This window comes from Haliotis rubra, unplaced genomic scaffold, assembly GCF_003918875.1.
Source record: "Haliotis rubra isolate DU_JTF1 unplaced genomic scaffold, ASM391887v1 Scf4, whole genome shotgun sequence".
In the NCBI taxonomy this organism is placed as follows: Eukaryota; Metazoa; Mollusca; class Gastropoda; order Lepetellida; family Haliotidae; genus Haliotis; species Haliotis rubra.
The window spans coordinates 2,117,463-2,135,741 of NW_025767079.1; the positions used below are offsets into that span (position 1 = coordinate 2,117,463).

The following is an 18,279-nucleotide window of genomic DNA, read 5'->3' on the forward strand; positions in this document are numbered from 1 at the left end:
ACATCGGTGTATACATTGCACATTATACACCTTTACCCTTTTATGAGATACATCACTCAACTTCACCCACTAAACATGATACATATCACAGTGACAGTAAGTGCTTTTGTGCATTAATCACTGTACCAGAATTCATGTATACTTGTAATACAAGCACTCAGCCCAAAGAAAAAATCTTTAAAGACATCATCTTGGTTTTCATTACACTAGATACAAGAATATTTCAAGTTGGTTATGGGGTAAAAACTGCAACAAAAGCTCTTAAGAGTCATTTTTCAGAAATAACGTAATACATTACCAGGGACTTAGTATCTACAGGAAACAAAAATAGAATAAGAGAAAGCCAGTAAGATATAAATATCATAGCAAAATGGAGCTAAATCCCAGGCTGACTTGTATTCAAACACTCCATACATTGACGGTATGTTTATGTGCAGTGCTGAATATCCTTACCAGCTTTCACAAACCAGAGCGCAGAACGTGTGTTTTGAATCCGAACATGTGAAAAAGTTCATGTTTTAACTAGATTACATTGTGCATATCCATGCTGAGAATGACAAACCTGGTTCCCCAGGGAGAGTTATCATTCAAGGTGCACTCACTCACTCAACATGCTTACAATATATATTGGCGTTCTGGAGATGGTGCACGCTGCAGTGATTGATTAATGTGGATTTAGACCTTGACGAGCAGGGGGAATTGTGACTGATTCAGATGGGATTGTGTCCCAGATGATTTCATCAGTGGTTGTAAGTGCTTGGCAAGATTGCTCAGTGTGAAGCTCACCTTGACATTTTGTCAATATGAGCCTATGTTGTGGCTGTTCATCCTTCTGTAAGTCCGTCAGTCCATTAGGACTTAAACTGAAAGTCTCTTCATCCCAGAATCTTCTAAATATCAAAATGATATTCATGTAGCATTTGTTGACATGAGCCAAGTGACTCATTGTCAATGAATTTCATTGTACTTTAACTGCCACCAGATGTACTTTTGCTACCACTTTGTGTACTTTTATTGATGCCAGATGTGCGGTCAGTGACACAGCCTGTTGTTTGTCCCCACGGAAATGAATTTGGGTCAGTTACCAAGATTACGAGGAGGCTGATTAGTTTGTGTTTCACTGATGTTGGGTGTACTTTTATTGATTCTAGGTGTACTTTTATTGATGCAAGGTGTACTATTATTGATGCTAGGTGTACTATTATTGGTGCAAGATGTACTATTATTGATGCTAGGTGTATTATTATTGATGCTAGGTGTACTTTTATTGGTGCTAGGTGTACTTTTATTTGATGCTAGGTGTACTATTATTGGTGCTAGGTGTACTTTCATTGGTGCTAGGTGTACTTTTATTGGTGCTAGGTGTACTTTTATTGATGTCTGGTGTACTTTTGCTTATAGTAGGTGTACTTTTATTGATGTTTGGTGTACTTTTACTTATGGTAGGTGTACTTTTATTGATGTTTGGTGTGCTTTTACTTATGCTAGGTGTACTTTTATTGATGTTTGGTGTACCTTTGCTTATGCTAGGTGTACTTTTATTGGTGCTAGGTGTACTTTTATTGGTGCTAGGTTTACTATTATTGGTGCTAGGTGTACTTTTATTGATGTTTGGTGTGCTTTTACTTATGCTAGGTGTACTTTTATTGATGTTTGGTGTACCTTTGCTTATGCTAGGTGTACTTTTATTGGTGCTAGGTGTACTTTTATTGGTGCTAGGTTTACTATTATTGGTGCTAGGTGTACTTTTATTGGTGCTAGGTTTACTATTATTGGTGCTAGGTGTACTTTTATTGATGCTAGGTGTACTATTATTGGTGCTAGGTGTACTTTTATTGATGCTAGGTGTACTATTATTGGTGCTAGGTGTACTATTATTGATGCTAGGTGTACTTTTATAGGTGCTCGGTTTACTATTATTGGTGCTAGGTGTACTTTTGCTATGGTAGGTGTACTTTTACTTATGGTAGGTGTATTTTTATTGATGTTTGGTGTACTTTTGCTATGGTAGGTGTACTTTTATTGATGTTTGGTGTACTTTTACTTATGGTAGGTGTACTTTTATTGGTGCTAGGTGTACTATTATTGGTGCTAGGTGTACTTTTATTGATGCCAAGTGTACTTTTATTGGTGCTAGGTGTACTTTTATTGATGCTAGGTATACTATTATTGGTGCTAGGTGTACTTTTATTGATGTTTGGTGTACTTTTGCTTATGGTAGGTGTACTTTTATTGATGTTTGGTGTACTTTTACTTATGCTAAGTGTACTTTTATTGATGTTTGGTGTACTTTTACTTATGCTAGGTGTACATTTATTGATGTTTGGTGTACTTTTACTTATGCTAGGTGTACATTTATTGATGTTTGGTGTACTTTTACTTATGCTAGGTGTACTTTTATTGATGTTTGGTGTACTTAGCTGACACCAGATGTAGTTTTACAGAAACATGGTGTACTTTTATTGATGCTAGGTGTACTTTAACCACAGTGACCTTTGTCAATATATCATGTCAAAAGGACCTAATTATTATCAAATTAAATATATGGTGTTGACAATTATCCTGCCTGGCTTAAATATATTCCCTCTTGCATGTCTCGCTTTGATAGGTTCAAGTACAAAACATTACTTTCTAAAAAAACCATGAATATTTAATTCTAGCGATAACGAATAATGAACATGAAGTTTTCAGTACGATTCTCTGAATAAGTGAATGAATCGTAACAACCCATATGAGAAGATGTTATGGGTGTTCATCCATCTGTCAGTCTGTCAGTCCATCCATTGACATTGAAACTTAAGAACTCTTTATCTCTAAAAGAACTGAACACTTGAGAATAACCAACGAGGTACGAGTGATTACAGGAAATATGCCCGAGTTGAAGTACTGTTCACGACCGTCAACCAATCATATTTCTTCTCAACTTCTGAAAATGGCACTTAAACAACAAATCATAAACATTTGGAGACAGGTAGGTGCATATTTTTACTGTTGCGAACTGCCAGGTGTGGGTTTCATCAAACCAACATTAGACATTTAGCCAGTTTGTGAACTGGTTTTTACACCACGTTTAACACCACGTTTACAGTAAGTTAATGGAGTGTCAGCCTAAATATGTTGCAAAAGTCTGAAATTAAAATACTTCAGTGAAACTGAATCGACCGAAGGTTGATTCTGGGATTTGAACCCACAATCACAGGATTCAGCATGCCAAAGGGATGTAACTCTGCACAGTGAATTCAGAACCTTAGACAACTGGGCCAGCCTTGTCCCCCCAACAAATTAGAATATTTCAGTACTGTAGAAGCCAAATATTTAACTCATTGCTGCAAGAAGGTGTGATGTAAGGTGATCGATGACATCTTCTCAAGTCAAGACAACTGAACTTTGCAAGTCACACATTGTACCCATGTTGGGAATCGAACCAGGGCCTTCAGCGTGACGAGAGAACACTTTAACCACCGCCCACTTGTGTCAAAATAAATTCTGACAACATTGATACCATTACAAAACAGCATGTTTGTCACACTTTAAGCTTAAATGATCAGATTTCAGGTTCCATTTCCTTCAGAAATCACCAAGAACTGAATCAAAAGCAATTTCTTTGTATCAAAACACTGGTAATTGTTGGGCTCTTCCTCCACCGCTTTTGTCCCAGAGAAGGTTTGTTTTGACTGAAGCCTCTGGCTGTTAAAGTCAGCTGACAAACTCTGTTGGCATCCTGTCAGGGGACGTCTTTCATGTTCTGATCCCTGCCAATGTGGCGGTTTAATCAATGTCTCTCCCCGGCGCCGTACAACGGTCTTGCCTGCAAGTCCCCTGTGTCATGGTGACGCCTCAATTAGAGAGGCCCAGTTGAGTCTGTCCAACCTTGTCGCAGTGTACCAAATACGCCACAAAATGAAATTAAGTTTAAAAGCTCATTCCTGCCTCTGCCAACTAATCTCTGTAGAAAGAATATTATTAGATTCGTGATCACAACGGCGCTGTGCTGCCTGGCTGACAGTCGCTTTGCTCCGTACTGCGTATTGGGCGACCGACCAGAATGGCATCGGATCTCTAAGGTAGGCAGCGTTTATAGCCTAGTACATTAAGGTAGGCTTTACCATCAGCTAGGAACTGGTGATTGAATGATCTGGAGGTTAATTAAAATGGGTTATATGCATTTGCTGTCTCTCTTTTGAAGCAGTAGCTATTCGTCAAAGACAGACATGTTGTGTAACAAAAAACTACAGAATTATTTCTGGAGGATGATGAGAACTGTGGTGCTGAAAGCTGTTGGCAATGTATATATGTTATGATACATTTGTCACTGTTATACTTGTCCGCTGATGATATAGAGATATACAGAAATACATAAAGAAATGATCCATTTACCTGTAATGTGTTGGTTTGAAATATTATCTGTTTAGCGCACAAAAGCATGTTAGGTACACAGACAGACAGACAGTTGGATCACACACATATGCAGACATGCATGTACACACACATGCGCGGGAGCATGCACACACACACACACACACACACCTCAGACAACTTGTTCAGCATTGTAGGGCTTTATACTTTGAATATATACCAGTCTACAACTGTTAAGGACCAAATTACAATTCATCTTTAGTAACAGTGCTATTATCCTCTGCAAATGTTGAGAAGCATATGTATTGAAATTTTCACAAGAACTGCAGGTACTTTCATTTTTATATGTATAAATAGACGTGTAATTTGAAGACTTGGATATCATTTGTGAAATCAAAAAACCATGAAGTTTAAGCGACTATCTGTAGGCTCTAGTTTGCCATTTAATATTTCACTGAAAGCAGAGAAAAAGCAAGATATTTTAAAATTAGTCATTTATTTGTATTCTCAGGCTGTGGATGGTTAATAGCGTACATAATATATAGATTCTATCAAATTGTGCACCTTACCTATGACATTTTGGGTAAAGGGAGTATTGAATCTATTTGTTGTAAGCGCACGTCTGCAGTATCAGAACAGTCTGTAAATATCTGAATCTAGATCAGTCAAACTAGTGGTTGATAACATAAGCAATGTCTCATGATGTCAGTACACAATGAGTAAAATCACCAAGCATGACAGCACTATTTGATTCATATATTCCTTGGGGATAGATTTTTACTCTGTTCACATAGGTGACATGCAGTAGATTGCTGTGAACTTGTTGTAACCCAGTTCACATAGGTGACAATCAGTAGAATGTAGTGGTGGTCCGATTAATTGAAATAATCGAAGATTGGTCGCAGTGACTAAACGACCAAGCAATCGAACATGTAATCTCATAGTCGAACGCAACCAATCTTGGAACACTTGTTTGCATCAACAATATTTTTCACAAGGTTGCTTTTGTCTGTGTCATTAAATTTAAATTTCATAAGCACAACAAGCTCGTTCCAAGTCATGATTGAATTTATCTTAAAGAATCCAGGAAATCTGTGTTCCTAACATACTAATAATCCTTTAAATATGCAAAATTTGCAAATGGATTTGTTTAATTTGCAAAAAACCCAAATTACTACGTTTTTTCTTTATTGTTTACAAAGACAACAGGAACATTTGATAAATGACGCTAACCAATTATTTTCGATGATTGATCGGTTGTAATGGACCAATCATCAATTATGAGATTTTAACCAATTCCCAACACTAGTAGAATGCCAAGGACTTGCTCTAACCTTAGTTCTCATAGGTGACTGTTGCAATCAGTATAGGTGTGTGGTCCTGTGCGTACAGCTCAGGTCACAATCAGTTGAAGTTAAGCAACAGTGGTCGCGGACAGTCCTCGGATGGGTGACCGTGTTTGGCAGCTTGACTCCTGAGAGTTTCTAGGACTTCAGTCCTGCCCAACAACGAAGCATATGTCATACATGTGGTCTCACCTTAGGCAAGTGAGTTTGTTCAAACTTGCCTCTGTCCACCCAGCAGTAAACTGGGTACCTGGTATGATACCATGGTAGTCTGAATTTGAACCTTGAGCGCCTGACAGGTTGTATTCTCCACAGGGAGTGTTCGTACTCGTTGACCAGGGATAATATGTCAGCGCTTTGAGCATGCAAAATGCATGGATAAATGCACAATATAAATGGACTGTTATTATTATTATTACTATTACATGTATGTGTGTTCAATATGTATCTGAATGTTATAGAGTCATTTTATGATTTGGTATTTTACTACACTTTCGGAAATCGTGTAGCATTGTGTCTTGCCTTCTTATAATGAACTGTCTTCTGGGGTTTTAAATGATACTGTTCACAGTTTGATGAGGTCGTCATTTTTTGGATCATGACTGCATCCCAGGTGCTGAGTGTTGGTTAATTGGTTGATGAGTGAAAAACAAAAGCTATCAGTTAATTTCCGAACTCCACTCTCTCAACATGAACTAAGATTTGTCTTTAAGAAGAGGGTTAAAAAGAGACTTCATTATGTTTTCAACTCGATAAACTCAATTTATTAATTGGTATCATGTGGAGGAGGATTATATTCGGATATGATGGTGGGAGTACTGTGGTGTTTGCAGGTCTGTTGATGCGTGTGTAGGTGTCGCTCTGCTGTGTGTGTGTGTGAGGGGGGGGGCAGCAGGTGTAGGAGGAAGGTCAGTAGTGGGTTGGGGTGACTATTGAGGGGGAAACTACTATTGCGATAACAATAGTCTATTGCAACATACTATTGCGATAGTGATAGTCTATTGCGACCGACTATTGCAATACTATTGAAATAGGTTTTTTCTCCTTGAATTCTCTCATTTGAAGTCATTTCCCAAATGAATGTATAGTTTATATGAAATAAATACAAGTTGAAATAGGTTAAGTCTCTGTTTTAACTGACAAGAAACTTGAAACCAGTAGATCAAGTAAACAGTTACAACATAAACATGAAGCTGCAAGCCTGCACTCAACATCAAGGTGAATGAATCTGGTACTTGCTGTATTTTGCGCTACGCATTTATCAACAGATGTCAATTACTAAACTATCGATAGTCACACATACTATCGATGCTTCAATAGTTTTTCCTTTCTAACATCGATTAATTGCTATCTGAGATTCAACAATTGCAATCCATCGACTGTTCGATGCATAATTACAGCCCTAATAGTAGGTGAGTGGCTTGGAGAGGTGTATATAATAGTCATGACCAAAAGTATTGGTTGACCAGCTGATTAGTAGGGGTGGGCTATAATACTGGTTAACCGGTATATTGCAATTCGAACTTCACGATACGATATATTGCGGTACACTTTTCGCAAACCGGTCCACCCAATACGATCGGGCATTTTCGTGATGTAGACAAAAGTACGAATAATATTTGTATTTCCTTTATATTATTATACATTGATAGTTTTGGGAATGTTTATTGGTCATATAATTAATAGCTATTTGAGCATTTGCGTGACTTTTAAACCGTATAAATAAGCAAAAATATATTGGTACCGGCACTCGTTGGAAGGATAAAGAAACCAAAATGGCGGACGCTTTTTCTTGAGTTCCAAACTTTAGAGCGAAGTTTTTGATTTGGAAACATTTTCAATTGATCTCTTGTACAATCACAACTGAGTCCTGACAGTGGCCAGTGGCCACAATATATTGCAATACATATTGCAATACGCCAACACATATCACAATATATCGCAATACGAAAATATTGGAAATACCCAACTCTTACTGATGAGTGTTCACCATAAATCTACAAATAGAAATTTCCGCAATAAGCAAAAGGTTGCATTGAATGTTAATTTCAAAAACACAATGAATTGTGTTCAAATAAAAGTAATAACGTAGTCATTTTAGTGATACATTCTTATGGCCGTATTTGATAAAACACCCAAATACACAGTGATTTAAATTGTGCCTTGACAAAGAAATTATTAAATCTCTCCATCAAGCCATGAACATTTACAAACTCAGCATTTATGAATATGTGAACAGGGGATTCAATTAATTCATAAAGTCATCGCATCGTACCTCGTAGGGATGAGAAAGCCGCAATAACTCGGTGCGCCTAGTGGCTGCAAGAGTTGTATGCTCCCCAGGGAGTTTAGATTGATAATATCATGTGCTGTTGAGATTGACATCCAGTGATCGAGGGGACAAAAATACCAGCGCCTTGAGCATAAACTAGTTGCCTGGATATGTGCGCTATATAAAAATATGTTAAAAAAAATGTTTCTCTACAACTCTGTGTAAAGTCACATTTGGTCTTGCAGGACAGTGATTGGTCTTAGCCTGAGAACCATCCCTATATAGGGTGAATCTATAACTTTGGGACAAACACTTTTCACCTTTACCTTTTTGCACTAGCACACAACCCAATCTCTTCATTCTTGATACCATGTTAGAAGGACAAGGGATTCCACTAGATCTTCTGGAGGGGGTGGGGAATCTATTGAAAGACATAATCTCTTTCCCAGAACAGTGGCAGTAAATATTTATTGTCAGGTTTTGCAACAATTGGTTTCTGCACCCCCTCCTCTTAACACTTGCATGTTGTGTGTTATAAAATAAATTGCATGGACTACATTCTAAGTGAAAAAATACACCCACTCCCCCACCGCCCCTCATCCCTACCACCATCACAAACTGCCTTAAATAATCAGATCCGGAACTCAGCTTGCATAAAACAAAATAGAAATATGCTCCTTCAGTCTAAGAGAAAGTATGTATTTTGTATCTCTTCATGTTTGATTTCATTCCAAATGTGTGCATTTGGGTTCATTAAGTAAAGATAATTCTTATCTAACATGAAATAAAGGTTAATGTGAACTGATGTCCGTTGATTGGCATGAATCTTTACATTTTCATCATTTCTTGAACCAGAAGTTTTTAGCTCAAGTCGTGCTTGTATAATCCAAGTATTTTGCTCAAGTCGTGCTTGTATAATCCAAGTATTTAGCTCAAGTCGTGCTTGTATAATCCAAGTATTTAGCTCAAGTCGTGCTTGTATAATCCAAGTATTTAGCTCAAGTCGTGCTTGTATAATCCAAGTATTTAGCTCAAGTCGTGCTTGTATAATCCAAGTATTTAGCTCAAGTCGTGCTTGTATAATCCAAGTATTTAGCTCAAGTCGTGCTTGTATGTATTTAGCTCAAGTCGTGCTTGTATAATCCAAGTATTTAGCTCAAGTCGTGCTTGTATAATCCAAGTATTTAGCTCAAGTCGTGCTTGTATAATCCAAGTATTTAGCTCAAGTCGTGCTTGTATAATCCAAGTATTTAGCTCAAGTCGTGCTTGTATAATCCAAGTATTTTGCTCAAGTCGTGCTTGTATAATCCAAGTATTTAGCTCAAGTCGTGCTTGTATAATCCAAGTATTTATCAAAGCTTGTATAATCCAAGTATGTAGCTCAAGTCGTGCTTGTATAATCAAAGTATTTAGCTCAAGTCGTGCTTGTATAATCCAAGTATTTAGCTCAAGTCGTGCTTGTATAATCCAAGTATTTTGCTCAAGTCGTGCTTGTATAATCCAAGTATTTAGCTCAAGTCGTGCTTGTATAATCCAAGTATTTAGCTCAAGTCGTGCTTGTATAATCCAAGTATGTAGCTCAAGTCGTGCTTGTATAATCCAAGTATTTAGCTCAAGTCGTGCTTGTATAATCCAAGTATTTAGCTCAAGTCGTGCTTGTATAATCCAAGTATTTAGCTCAAGTTGTGCTTGTATAATCCAAGTATTTAGCTCAAGTCGTGCTTGTATAATCCAAGTATTTAGCTCAAGTCGTGCTTGTATAATCCAAGTATTTTGCTCAAGTCGTGCTTGTATAATCCAAGTATTTAGCTCAAGTCGTGCTTGTATAATCCAAGTATTTAGCTCAAGTCGCTTGTATAATCCAAGTATTTAGCTCAAGTCGTGCTTGTATAATCCAAGTATTTAGCTCAAGTCGAGCTTGTATAATCCAAGTATTTTGCTCAAGTCGTGCTTGTATAATCCAAGTATTTAGCTCAAGTCGTGCTTGTATAATCCAAGTATTTAGCTCAAGTCGTGCTTGTATAATCCAAGTATTTAGCTCAAGTCGAGCTTGTATAATCCAAGTATTTTGACATTATGGCTAAAGATTTCATATGTTGGAATGTGTGTGTGAGTGAGTGAGTTTACTGAGTTTAATTTTACGTTGCTTTTAGCAATATTCCAGCAATATCATAGCGGGGGACATCAGAAATGGGCTTCACACATTTAACCCATGTGGGGAATCGAACCCAGGTCTTCGGTGTGATGAGCCAACGCTTTAACCACTTGGCTACCCCACTGCCCCATTGGAATGTCTGTTGGTCAGTAGCTGTACGCTATGTATACTCAAGAAGATGGGAGTTATATATGATTTCTTACATCATCTTTTTCGCATGAATAGCAGAATGCAGAAAAAATTGTTTTTTTGTGATAGAAATTTAACATGGATGTAAAATTTATTCCTTGCCAAAAAGTATGCTGTTTGAAAACTTTTCTCAAGAAATGGGAAGTCTAGAAGATGTCAAGGCTTTAAATCCCATCTATAAAAAAAATAACCAATCACACTCCCATTTATCTTACAATCTGTTTTACATCATCCTGGAATCTCTTGAGATTACTGAACAAAATATGTGTGAAAAATGTAATTACATTTTTAATTGATAAAAAAGGTGCGATCAGTCACTGCCATAACGAGATGTGTTCCCATCACCTCCAAAATGAGGAACAGAATCTCCTCATAAAAAATGACAGTTTTGATAAATTATTCAAGAATTCACTTTTAATGTTCATTGATTTCAGCTCTGCTTCTTTCACTGAGAGTGTGAGTTCACGGGGGACAGGACACACTTTGTCTCAGAGTTCACGGATAATAACCCCATCATCAGCTTCATGGCCCAAGTGGTCTGTCTCACCACAGCTTTACCGATTCCATTGTGGAATGACATGCCACCTTGCAGGATTGGATGACAACACAGGCATAGGTAGATTAGATGCTTCAGCAGAAGCTGTGTACAGTATGTGACAAGATGGTGAATGCTGCAGACTGAACGATGCCAAGATCTTTCATTAATGTTGAGGATTTGCCAAGTTGTTGTGGGAGCTCGTAATTGGATAATTGGATATGGTTATTGGCGTTCCTTATTAGAATACTATACTGCATTTATGACCTCGGAGGACATTGTGTCAGTGACTTAGAAGGCTGCTGGGTCGATGATCTCATGTTATGGTGATGTGAAGAATAAAATCCTGAGTTTGTTTGGATTATTATTGAATCTGGAGTGTTTCTTTTACAGGATTGTGTGTGATCAATTTCAAGCAGAACAGAATCTTGGCCAAACAGTGTTGGCACAACACAGCAGTATTGGAATATTTATTGCATTTCAGAACAAGTTCCCATCATACCTCACTCTCAGACAGGACGACAGTGTAGAACAGGCTACATTGAAACAGTGACACAACAGAGGGTCTGAAGTTTGTGAAAATATATGAAAATCTGAATTATCAAAAAGTACACAGCTATAAAGTTAAAGAACCAGGCAGTTAACCAGTACAAGCATTCAAGATCAAGACGGTTAACAAGTCCATGAGTTGAAGATCAAGACAGTTAACCAGTCCATGAACTAAAGATCAAGACAGTTAATCTGTACTTGAGTTAAAGATCAAGACAGTTAACCAGTCCATGAGTTAAAGATCAAGACAGTTAACCAGTCCATGAACTAAAGATCAAGACAGTTAATCTGTACATGAGTTAAAGATCAAGACAGATAGTACAAGAGTTAAAGATCAAGACAGTTAACCTGTACATGAGTTAAAGATCAAGACAGATAGTACAAGAGTTAAAGATCAAGACAGTTAGATAGTACAAGAGTTAAAGATCAAGACAGTTAACCTGTATATGAGTTAAAGATCCAGACTGTTTAACCAGTACAAGAGTTAAAGATTGTGATTGGTGACAGGTCATGACTCTCCACCAGACATGTTTCATTCATGAACTCATCAGTGTTAAGGCTTTATTAAGTTGTGTCTGTCTTGAATGTTCATAAACACAAGGTTGTGTCTGTCTTCTTTGTACATGAACACAGCAACACCACACCAATACGCCAGCTTGGAGCTACTGGTCTGAAAATTCTTCATTCGAGCTACAAGACATTGAAAAGTGTGTGTCTTTAAACCAGTGCTTCAGAGCGAAGACAAGACACAAGTGCCTGTCTGCCTCGTTCATCATAATCCATATGATACACCATCAACCTTTGTGAAAGTGTTGTAACTGCCAGAACCCAATCAAGAAAGCAACAGATCTGAGGAATTACCCCCATCACACGACGTTCCATCGCATAACGTCCGTCACATAACTTCCATGTCGCTCCCTGATCACAGACTTGTTCTGACTTTGATGCCTCCACCAGTCATGTGAGTAAAGTAGCTAATTTTTGCCGTTTTCTTTGCAGCTTTGTGTTTGTAGTTATTTCAAGTAGAGCTGAGCCACCTGGGGCTAGCTTTAATGACCAGCTGTCACAGGTGTGTCTATAATTACTTCTCCTGTGAGGATTACCATTTCAGTTTGTATAAAATCTCATTATAATTTTTTTTTTTTTTGGTCAGGATTTAGGGTTAAATAAGAAACTATTTCTTAAAAACAAGTTTTCACATAGCAGCATATTTAGATACCATGGCTATACATGTACATCGTGCTGTGAGGATTAAATGAACATTTTTATGTATTTGTGTTTATGCAAGTTGTTATGACAACCTTGAGAGTCGAAATCTTGGTTCTTAAGTGAAGGACTTCAGTATGACAGTGTTGACTATTACTCTCTCATCATTGCTTAATTGTATGTCATCGTCTCTGGTCTTCTATGTCTTGTATGTCATCGTGCGGGGTCTTGTATGTCATTGTGCCAGGTCTTGTATGTCATCGTGCCAGGTCTTGTATGTCATTGTGCCAGGTCTTGTCATTGTGCCAGGTCTTGTATGTCATCGTGCCAGGTCTTGTATGTCATCATGCCTGATCTTGTATTTCATCATGTCATGTCTTGTATGTCATCATGCCAGGTCTTGTATGTTATCATGTCACTTCTTGTATGTCATGTCACATGTTGTATGTTATCATGTCACATCTTGTATGTCATGTCACATCTTGTATGTTATGTCACATCTTGTATGTCATGTCACATCTTGTATGTCATCTTGTATGTCATCATGTCAGGACTTGTATGTCATGTCACATCTTGTATGTTATCATGTCACATCTTGTATGTTATGTCAGGTCTTGTATGTCATCATGTCAGGACTTGTATGTCATGTCACATCTTGTATGTTATGTCAGGTCTTGTATGTCATCATGTCAGGACTTGTATGTCATGTCACATCTTGTATGTTATCATGTCACATCTTGTATGTCATGTCACATCTTGTATGTTATGTCAGGTCTTGTATGTCATCATGTCAGGACTTGTATGTCATGTCACATCTTGTATGTTATGTCAGGTCTTGTATATCATCATGTCAGGACTTGTATGTCATGTCACATCTTGTATGTTATCATGTCACATCTTGTATGTCATGTCACATCTTGAATGTTATCATGTCACATCTTGTATGTCATGTCACATCTTGTATGTTATGTCACATCTTGTATGTTATCATGTCACATCTTGTATGTTTTTCATGTCACATCTTGTATATTATCATGTCACATCTTGTATGTCATCATGCCAGGTCTGGTATGTCATCATATCAGGTCTTCTATGTCAGTTATTCTATTAGAAATGAATCTTTGTTGACAGATCTACTGTGATCACCTGAAAGATGACACTGTAATTGACACAAGGATTCTAAATTTGACGGACAAAATGGTCTCAATGATTTGACAATCTGGTAGGAGTACATGTGAAAACTGGTGTATTGATTTTTGTCAGGTTATTCTCATTCTGGGTTGGTTATACACAGAGGAAATTTGTCACTTGTTCATCCCTAGTGGGAATATCATGAACAATTATTCATTATCAGCAGTGTATTGTGCAGAAAGCACCACTTTTTAAATGAGGTATGTATTAATACAGTCCTGGGAAGGATTATGTTCAGTATTCATCCCAAGTCGAAAATCTATATGTTTATATATTCAGAGGCAGATGTGACTCTGCTTTTCTTTGTATTGATCATATTGTGATTTTGTAGAACAACTGAAAAGTATGATATGAACTGTATCACACATTTGATACCAGTGAAAACTGATGGCTGATATGGTACGATGCTTATGTGATGTTGGTGGGGAACTTGGTTCTGAGGACCTGGGGTCATGTTGGTAGAACTGGGGTCATATTGGTGGAACGGGTCATGTTGGTGGAACTGGGGTCATGTTAGTCGAACTGGGGTCATGTTGGTAGAACTGGGGTCATGTTGGTTGAACTGGGGTCATGTTGTTGAACTGGGGTCATGTTGGTAGAAGTGGGGTCATGTTGGTAGCAGTGGTGTCATGTTGGTAGCAGTGGTGTCATGTCAAGGGACACTGCTGTCATGTCAAGGGACTGTTTGTCATGTTGGGGGATGGTCTGTCATGTTGGGGGATGGTCTGTCATGTTGGAGGATGGTCTGTCATGTCAAGGGACTGTTTGTCATGTTGGGGGATGGTTTGTCATGTTGGAGGATGGTCTGTCATGTTGGGGGATGGTTTGTCATGTTGGAGGATGGTCTGTCATGTTGTGGGATGGTCAGTCATGTTGGGGATGGTTTGTCATGTTGGAAGATGGTCTGTCATGTTGGGGATGGGGGTCATGTTGGGGATGGTCTGTCATGTTGGGGGATGGTCTGTCATGTTGGGGGATGGTTTGTCATGTTGGGGATGGTTTGTCATGTTGGAGGATGGTCTGTCATGTTAGAGGATGGTCTGTCATGTTGGGGGATGGTCTGTCATGTTGGAGGATAGTTTGTCATTTTGGGGGATGGTCTGTCATGTTGGAAGATGGTCTGTCATGTTGGGGGATGGTTTGTCATGTTGGGGGATGCTCTGTCATGTTGGAGGATGGTCTGTCATGTTAGAGGATGGTCTGTCATGTTGGGGGATGGTCTGTCATGTTGGGGGATGGTTTGTCATGTTGGGGGATGGTCTGTCATGTTGGAGGATGGTCTGTCATGTTGGGGATGGTTTGTCATGTTGGGGGATGGTCTGTCCTGTTGGAGGATGGTTTGTCATGTTGGAGGACGGTCTGTCATGTTGGAGGATGGTCTGTCATGTTGGGGGATGGTTTGTCATGTTGGGGGATGGTCTGTCATGTTGGGGAGCTATGGTGAAGCTGGGGTAACTGTGGATATGTTGTTGGCAAGAATGGTCATTTTGGGGAAGACAGCAATCATGGAGGAAAACAGGTGGTCATGGTGGTCGGGAAATAAACGGGTGCAGTGGGATATTCCCCCTGATATAAACGGATTCCTTGTAACTGGTGTGTATGGAGATCAATAAGCAGCTACTGGCTAGTGGGCTTTAATTGGTTGGAAGACTGCAAAGTCACAGTGGGGCACTCTGCTCTGTTGGACAGCACGCTGACTAAGTGATTGGCAAAAACGCTTCTCAACCTTATTGCTTCCCAAATCTCAAGTGACCAGAAGCATCTAGATTAACAGCCTCATTATCAGTCCCGCTGACGGGCCTGTTTCCACACAGCCTGCACAAAACGCAGAAACGTTGGGACATGAAAGACGTGTTGATGCCTGGGACTGGCCAGTGATTAGTTCGGCACCGTAGGTCAATACCTCTAATTGAAGGTTACTGAATGGTGTAATAGGGCCCAATAGCAAGGGCTAAGTAGGGAATCCAGCAGCCTTCAGGTCCGATCATCACAGCATCACAAGTGTGACATTGCCACAATTGATAACACCATTCCCCTTTCATCTATGAGCCATTGATTGATTTCACACCAGATCCCCCTCATTCGCAGCAATCAGCGTATTGTGATCTCACAGTTTTACATGTTTTTATGGGTGTTGAGCTAAATTCAGTGTTATTCATAGATGAGTGCCGACCTTGTAAACACTCCATGGGGTCTGGGATTTTGAAGAATTAAAATGGACAGAAGAACTCAATTTCACCCAAAATAAATAACTTGACATCAATAAGTGACAAAATCCTTTTGACATCATAAACTTGAAAGCAGGGTGTTATATCATTCTGGCTGTATCATCATCATGAGTGAGTGAGTTGGGTTTTATGCCACTTTTAGCAAAATTGCAACAACATCACGGTGGGGGACACCAGAAATCGGCTTCACACATTGTACCCATGTGGGGAATCAAACCTGGGCCTTCGGTGTGATGAGCGAACGCTTTCACCACTAGGCTATTCCACCGCCCCTATCATCATGTATTTATGAATTAGCAAGCATTGAAGATACCAAGTGTTCATGGAAAGATGTCCGGATTCTGTTTTGCAGGTGGCATCCATCAGAAGCATGCAAAGGCAAGTAAATAATGTGTCGTGACTTTATAAAAGAATTGTATTACCGTTACTCCTCTTTTCACACAACACAATTTGTATTTGGCAGCATTGACTCAAAATGTGACCAGCTACCAAGCAGCATGACGGGTGGTGGGTTAGCCTAGTGGTTAAAGTGTTCCTTCGTCACGCCCAAGGCCATGGTTCAATTCCCCACATGGGTACAATGTGTGAAGCCCATTTCTGGTGTCCCCCGCTGTGATGTTGCTGGAATATTAATAAAAACATACTCACTCACTCACCCAAGCACCATGCAGGTGGTGGACAGCTTCTTGCAACAGCAGCAAGATCACAACTTTGCGACAATAGAGACAGTGAGTAATAATCTCCATGACCCTGGTGTCTGGCTACAGTGGCCATGCATTGCCATCCTGCTCACATGACATAACAGACAGTCATGCTTGATTTGGACTGAGGATCACATCATTGGACGACCATGACTGGGCACCAGTACTTTTTCGGTAATGAATAGATGTCGAGACTTTACTGAATGCCTGACAATTAGAAAGAGTTCAGGATCCCAACAAAGACATACATGATGGCTGTGGAAGGGGCTTAATCATAACTTGGGTTGGGATCAGCAGACCTAGAAGAAGGAATTTCCATGTCCTATATCAGGGCATGATGACAGGTGGGGATGACTTATGGATAATTAATAACAATAAGGCCACTTATATAGCACTGAACTCCATGCCGCAGGTCATGCTCTAGTGATGGACATTATTATCCTGGAAAACCCAACTGCCTTAGTTGTCATATGAGTTATCCCACCAGGTACCCATTTTCTGCTGGGTGAACAGAGGCAATTTTGATCAAACTGATTTACCTAAGGTCAGACCACACGTGCGTTTCATTGCTGGACAGGACAGAAGTCCTAGAAACTCTCAGGAGTAAAGCTGCCAAATACAGTCACCCATCCAAGGACTCTCCGTGACCAACGCTTCTTAACTTCAACTGATTTGTGACCTGGGCTCTTTCTTTGCACATGACCATGTTAGACTGGTTACATTACATCCTTGTGGATGCAAATGCATGACTTTAATGATGACCTACGCATGACTTAATGATGACCTAATCATGACAGGGTTTTTTGATGCAAACTTAGAGCAGGAGACCAACCTCCTCATGGAGTGGCTAACCTGCTCACCAGACCTCAACCCAAACAAAACCATGTGGAACAAGCAGCCCTCTGTCATTACTTCATATCTACTGGAACTTGGCAATGCTCTTACTGAGGAGTGAAACAGTCTTCCCTTGGCAACTATTCAGACACTTATTGGGAGCATGAAACGATAGTGCATGTCATTGGTTGCATATGCACGACTGGTAGTTGTTGTTTTGGGACAATCAGTTTATTTTCGGGGTTTGTATAAATTTCAGTTTGGCAAGATGCTCTCATGTTGACAGATGATTTACTAAATACTTGTGACATGTTTGTTGGTATTCTGTGGCACATGACAACTGACATTTCTTCATTAAACATGCCTTTGTGTACTATTGTCTTTGAGTATCTTCAGCAGACAATTTGATATGTTATCTCACAAAGTGATGATCTTCCACAGATTTCTAGTAGAATATAAGAACTAGTTTATACATTTGTAATTTTTCACATTTGTATCTCCACCACCCAAACTTGACTATCACATTGTGAAGATTATCAAAGGCGACTATTCCATCAAAGAAGAAGGTGTCAGCTCAGCCAATCCCTTCCCCATTGAGTGAGTGAGTGAGTAAGTGAGTGTGATCTTGCTGCTTTTAGCAATATTCCAGCAATATCACGGCGGGTGACACCAGAAATGGGCTTCACACATTGTACCCACCTTCCACATTGCATAACA

At 39.2% G+C, this 18,279-nt stretch overlaps 1 protein-coding gene across 1 annotated transcript in view; it reads left to right on the forward strand.

The window, feature by feature from the left end:
* The first annotated feature begins 3,984 nt into the window (after positions 1-3,984).
* LOC124287078 (neprilysin-1-like) overlaps positions 3,985-18,279 on the forward strand; it is a 74,094-nt gene continuing 59,799 nt past the window's right edge. The window contains exons 1-2 of the mRNA XM_046723556.1: positions 3,985-4,064; positions 10,753-12,363. The gene's annotated coding sequence lies outside the window, so the exon portion shown is untranslated. The remainder of the gene's footprint in view (positions 4,065-10,752; positions 12,364-18,279) is intronic.